Source organism: Euleptes europaea, chromosome 17 (assembly GCF_029931775.1).
Source record: "Euleptes europaea isolate rEulEur1 chromosome 17, rEulEur1.hap1, whole genome shotgun sequence".
Lineage (NCBI taxonomy): Eukaryota > Metazoa > Chordata > Lepidosauria > Squamata > Sphaerodactylidae > Euleptes > Euleptes europaea.
This window is the reverse complement of record NC_079328.1, coordinates 49,271,604-49,278,278: the sequence shown is the minus strand read 5'-3', so window position 1 is coordinate 49,278,278 and position 6,675 is coordinate 49,271,604. Positions and strand designations below refer to the sequence as shown.

The 6,675-nt window shown below is 49.0% G+C and overlaps 1 non-coding gene across 1 annotated transcript; it reads left to right on the top strand.

Annotated features, from left to right (window-relative positions):
* The first annotated feature begins 3,773 nt into the window (after positions 1-3,773).
* On the top strand, positions 3,774-3,845 carry TRNAA-GGC (transfer RNA alanine (anticodon GGC)). The gene has a single exon. It is a non-coding gene; the product is annotated as a tRNA-Ala (tRNA).
* The last annotated feature ends 2,830 nt before the right edge of the window (positions 3,846-6,675 follow it).

Genomic DNA, 6,675 nt, shown 5'->3' with positions numbered 1-6,675 from the left:
GGTGGAAGACTGCCATAGTGATGGGAAGGGTGAAGAGGGCAGAGGGACATAGAGCACGCAAACACACAGCGTTGTTTTCTGCTCTGCCGGACCACTGGTCCATCTCATTCAGAGGACTGCCCCTTCTGACTGATCAGTTGCTCACCAGGGTCTCAGGCAAAGCCGGGTTTGTCCCAAAACCAGGGGACCTCAGATTCTTTAAGTACAGATGACAGGGACTGAACCCAGGACCTTCTATGCATGCAACATGCATTCTTCCTTTGCACCACAGCCCTAAGAGTATAGCAGAACATGTAAAATCGGTATTGCCTCTCTGGTCACTTTATACTCCCCATGCCCATTGCCTAGATTCCATTAGTCATATATGCACACATGAAGCTGCCTTATACTGAATCAGACCCTCGGTCCATCAAGGTAAGTCTCAGGCAGAGTTCTTTCATATCACCTTCTGCTTGATCCTTTTAACAGGGGATTGAGCCTGGGGCCTTCTGCATGCAAAGCAGATGCTCTACCTCTGAGCCACAGCCCCTCCCCAAGTTCCTCTCAGTTTGACCCACCTCATAGGGCTGTTGAGAGGGGGGGAAAGGGGAGAAAAATACTCTGAGATCCTTGGGAGATGATCAGGATAAAGATGAATATAAAGTTGGAGAAGTCAACTCACCTGGTGATTGTCCCTATGCTTCCAGATATGCTGGGAATAGCCCAGCATATCCAGAATCATAGGGACTAGCACCAGTTCCTGAAGCCCTGTGGAGCAGATCGGAGCCCCCTTTTCTCTATGGCATAGGCCCAGCGGTGGCCTTCAGAATGCCAACTACTCTAAGCAACTGGGGAAGAAGAAGAGTTGGTTTTTATATGCCGACTTTCTCTACCACTTAAGGCAGAATCAAACTGGCTTACAGTCACCTTCCTTCCCCTCCTCACAACAGACACCCTGTGAGGTAGGTGGGGCTGAGAGAGCTCAAAGAGAGCTGTGACTAGCCCAAGGTCACCCAGCAGGCTTCCTGTGTAGGAGTGGGGAAACCAACCCGGTTCACCAGATTAGCCTCCGCCGCTCATGTGGAGGAGTGGGGAATCAAACCCGGTTCTCCAGATCAGAGCCAACCGCTCCAAACCACCGCTCTTAACCACTACACCAAGCTGGAAGAAAGTGAGCTCATTCCTATCCCTCTCTCCGACTCTTTTCGCTGTTTTTCCTTCTTCCTTGGCTACCCCAAGGTTCCCTCCTAGCCCCTCCCTCATTAGCAGCATGGCAAAATAATAATAATGAGCTCTAATGACTTTCTGAGTTTATTAACAGATGTGATGCTGGAGGAATTTTTAAAATCCTTTCTCAAAACAAAAGCCCTGTAAAGCCTGTAAACAGAGAAAACCGCGTCATCTGCCAACTGGATGAGATCCTCAACTCATCTGCAGATTGGGGTGGGTGGGGAGGAAAGCGTTTAATCAAAACTGGATGAGGCTCTTAGAAGAGAAATGTAGACTGTGGTAGAGAAAGGGAAGATGGGCGGCAGGGAGCCCCCCCCCCCCCCCAGCAGCCTCTGATGTCACGTCTCTCCTTTTTAGCCTCCCGGAGGCACAAAACAGGAGCCAGAAACTAAGCTCATGCGGAAGGTAGCTCCGCATTTCACTTTTCGCCCCAGAGCTTTCAAGTAGCTGCCAAATCCTCTACACAGAAGCAACCTGAGAGGTTTTGAGGTTTGGCTTCACGTTCGCTTCATTCCCTTCCTGAGCGGTGTGACCTCCGCATCACCAGGTAGAATCCCCGATCAGACGTTTCCCGTCCCTGTGATTTTCCACGCCTAGTGCAAAGGTTTCCTGGACCAGGAGCACATTTGAGAATATTATCATCCGTTCTGGTGTGTGTGTGTGTGTGGGAATAATCAATAGGGACTAGGTGTACAAACTGTTGCACAGTTTGCACGTGGTGCGCGCAGCAGTAATTCAGATGCGCACGGGTACGACTGCTGTGCTTTCGAACCTGGGAACGTGAGGCTCAGCTAAGCCAGACGCAGATAATAATATACAAAAATGATCTGAACTGTAAAAAAAAAGCACACATATCGGTTTGTGCAGATAAGTGTCCCAAATATATGAGACCAGCAAATGGAAAAATCTGTAAAAATAAAAGGGAAAGTTTGACATATTGTTGATGCCATATCGAGGAAAGGTATCACTTTGCCCTGGAAATTTTGCTGCTAGAGGAATTCTGTTCATATTATAGGTAAGTGTATTTACTAGTAGTTGGGGGTATGAGGGGAAGGTCTGCATTTCCTGTTTTTCCAATGTGTTGCAGAGTGGGGGTCAAATCACACTCACACCGGTGTGGTGTAGTGGATAGGAGTGGTGGACTCTAATCTGGAGAACTGGGTTTGATTCCTCACTCGTCCACATGAGCAGCAGACGCTAATCTGGTGAACCGGGTTGGTTTCCCCACTCCTCCCCACTCCTTCACCTTGGGCTGGTCACAGCTCTCTTAGAGCTCTCTCAGCCTCATCTACTTGACAAGGTGTTGTGGGGAGAGGAAGGGAAATTGTAAGCCGGTTTTATTCTTCTTCAAAGGTAGAGAAAATCAGTGTATAAAAACTAACTCTTCTTCTTTTGGTATAGGCAAGGATTGCCTGAATGTCAGACTAGGATCTGGGAGTCCTGGGTTTGAATCTCCACTCTGGCAAGGAAGCTTGCTGAGTGAGCTTGGGCCAGTCTCTCAGCCTAGCATACCTCACAGGGTGGTTTTGACAATAAAAAGGAGGGGAGAACGATGTAAACCGCTTCAGGTCCCCATTGGGGAGAAAGGTGAGGTATACATGAAGTAAATTTAAAAAATAAAACAAATCCATGAGAAGGCTCCAGCTTCCCTTGCCCAGCTCTTGCCTTGCTGAGGCCTGCTAACTTGGATTTCAGATTCAGCCCCACCCTCTGTGATTTACAGAACTCACTCAAGGCCACCTTGGGATCATTGTATATAAAGAAAAGCAGGGCATACACATTTTAGTTTTTAAAAAGAATGAATCAACAAGCCCAAATTAGCAGCAAATTAGGTCCCACTTTTCCCGCTCCAAAGCCAGGCTAGCATACCTGCCCCACTGACCTGGCTCTGATTCCACAACTACTTAGTCTAGTCCATTCAAGGATGACAGTCAATGCAGGACGACAACGTGAGGTTAAGTTGGCTCAAAAGGGACTTTGTGCCTTATCTTCTCACTCATGAAACATCGGAACCTCACATGTCTCCCACATTTAAGTTGGGGCACGAATGAGACACAGAGGACCAAAAGGAAAGGGGTGTTTTTTTCTGGCTCCAAGATGTTCTTGCAGAGACGTTCACAGAGGAGCTCTTAGAAAGCACACACATCAGAAATCCAGAAGACGAATCCCTTTTCGCTGCCAAAAGCCAGCGTCATCTTGTCATCATTCTTTAATCACAGGCCATCTTAGGGCTGTGGAGTGTTGACATATCATCACGTCAGTCAGCCACAATGGCTCCCTCCCACAGATGGCTGCATATGAAGTTTGTAGATACCTCAGGGGAAGAGTTCAAATCAGAGGCTCAGAAGATCGACATCTTCTTGGTCTGTGTGGTCCTGGCTTCACCAGGTCTGATGAAGCTGCCCTGCCTTTGGACTCACATGCTAAAGGGTTCTCCTTGGCCACAGGAAACAGAGCTACCAAGGTGCACCCCAGCCTAATTTTGCACCAGTCTCTAGACCATAGTGGCTGGGGACAAGGCAGGGACAGATCTGGAAGGATCCGTGCTCTCATCCAGGTTGAGAGGAGCTGTGGCTCAGTGGTAGAGCATTTTCTTGGCAAGCAAAAGGTCCCAGGTTCAATCCCTGGCAGCTCCAATTAAAAGGACCAAGTGGTAGGTGATGTGAAAGCCTGAGACCCAGGAGAGCCAATGCCAGTCTGAGTAGACAACACTGACCCTAATGGACCAAGGGTCTGATTCAGTATAAGGCAGTTTCAGATGTTTACATTGGCTGTGGCTCAGCGGCAGAGCCTCTGCTTGGCATGCAGAAGATCCCAGGTTCAATCCCCAGCATCTCAAGTTAAAAGGATCAGGTAGGAAGTGATGAAAAAACCCTCAACCTGAGATCCTGGAGAGCGGCTGCCAGTCTAAGCAGACAATACTGGCCTTGCTGGACCAATGGTCTGATTCAGTACAAGGCAGATTCATGTGTTCATGCTGAGCTGTGAAGCAAACCTGGTTGCCATCTCTTGCAACCCCTTTTCATAAACACCTGCGAAGGCGCAAAACCTGAGTCTCCACCTTACCACTGAGACATTAAGTGGAGGCTCAATTAAATGCTCGTCCATACAAATGAAGATAATAGTGGGAGGGGCTGTGGTTCGGTGGTAGAGCATCTGCTTGGCATGCAGGAGGTCCCAGGTTCAATCCCCGACATCTCCAGTTAAAGAATTCCTGTAGTAGGTGATGAGAAAGATCTTAGACTGAGACCCTGGAGAACTGCTGCCAGTCTGAGTAAACAAGACTGACCTTGATGGACCAATGGTCTTTCAGTAGAAGGCAGCTTCATGTATCCCCTCACTTAGAGACTTAGCCTTACTTCTCTCTGGCATGCTAGTTTTCAATATGACTTCTTTTTGCATGGAGAGAGTATTAAGCCATTTGAACCCTCACCTACAATCCAAAGTGGTACTGTCTACACACAAGTCAGCTTCTTAGTGTAAACAGACCTAAGTCCATTCTATCCAGCATACTTGTTCTGTGGCTAGAAAGAGAGGCGGCTGCATTTCTAATGCACCCTGAGCTCTTGGAGCCGAAAACAAGAAAAATTGGCCTATTATATCCTTGAGGGGTTGGCCATGGTCTACTGAGTCTTTGCTTGGCCCATAGGCAGATGGCAGCTATCCAGAGGTGGTGGTAACTGGAGGCACCATGGCTGCAGCACTTGGGAAAGAAACAGGTAAATGTCAGCCCTTGGCCCACAGAACCAGAAATCACCACAAAGTCATATAGAGTCCAAACAGATGGCTTTTACTGATCAAATAGGCATACAGTGCAAACGAATAAAATGACAGCTATGAGAGGCTCACTAGCTGGGAGATATTATAAGGCAGGAAAGGCGGGAGATTACACGCATGAATACAGTTTCCCAGGAGCTGAGTTCCCAGGCCTAGGTATGCGACCTTGGGGGGCAGACAATACAGCACAGAGACAGAGGCAATAACGAAACCGAGATAGCAGCCTGACATTCTGCTCCCCTCAAGGCCCCCTCCCAGTTCGCAAGGGGGCTGGCCTGTCCGGGTAAGCAATGTGAAAGGCGTCGACGAGGTCGGGGGCGGAGACATCCCGTGCGCGCACCCATTCGTCATAGGCAGGGGGGAAATGTTTCCAACGAACTAGATATTGCAGATTGCCATGGTGAATACGGGAGTCAAGGATCTTGGAGACTTCGAAGTGTTCTTCCCCCCCCACCATGATGGGTTGCGCAGGCGGTGGGTCCGGATGCCACCGTGGAGAAGCAACATGGGGTTTGAGGAGGCTTATGTGGAAAACAGGATGCACACGCCTCAAGGATTTGGGGAGAGCCAGTTCCACTGTGACAGGGTTTATGACCCGAGTAATGGGGAAAGGGCCAATGAATTTGGCGCTGAGCTTATGGCACGGTTGGGTGGAACGGAGATTTTTGGTGGAAAGGTAAACCAAAGCACCCACTTGCAGATCACCCCCGGGGGAGCGATGTTTGTCAGCTTGCGCTTTGTATTTACGTTTGGCCCGGTCGAGGTTGCTAACGAGCCAGGGCCAAGTGGTACGGAGGGCGTGTGCCCAGGAGGCAATGTCGGGGTTCCCCTCCCCCTCTACATCATCTGTAGGAGCGATGGGACTGAAATCTTGTCCATACACAGCAAAAAACGGGCTAAAACCTGTGGATTGATGCATGGCATTATTGTAGGCATATTCTGCTAAAGGTAACAGTTCCACCCAGTTATCCTGGTGGTAGTTAACATAACAACGCAAATAACATTCAAGTACAGCATTGACACGTTCAGTTTGACCATCAGTTTGAGGATGGTATGCACTAGACAATCCCTGTTCCACCCCCACCAACTTGAGGAAAGCTTTCCAAAACTTAGAAACGAAACCACTTCCGCGGTCACAAATTATTTTACGCGGAAACGAATGTAAACGAAAGATATGCGTCACGAAGAGGCGGGCCAGTTTCTGAGCAGAGGGGATCCCTGCGCATGGAATCAAATGTATTTGCTTAGAAAACAAATCAGTAACAACCCACAACACAGTTTTACCCCCACTGAGAGGGAGATCAGTCATGAAGTCCATAGCAATCACTTCCCAAGGTCTGCTGGGCGTTTCAAGAGGTTGTAGCAGTCCCGGGGGTTTGCCCTGCGATCGTTTCGCAGCGGCACAAACGGGACAGCTGCGGATGAAGGAGTCAATGTCGGAACGCATTCCCCCCCACCAGAACTGTCTGCGCAATAAGTGAAGGGTCTTCAGAAACCCAAAGTGCCCAGCTGTTTTGGCTCCATGAGCTAAATGTAAAACGTCCTTCCGGAGAGCTTTGGGTACATACAATTTTGAGTCTTTGTACCAGGACCCCCCTTGTTCCAAAACACCAGGAGGTAGGGTATGAGCGGAACGTTCTAAAAGGCACTGGTCCCGAAGGACAGTTAAAAAGGATTCGGAGATGGGGA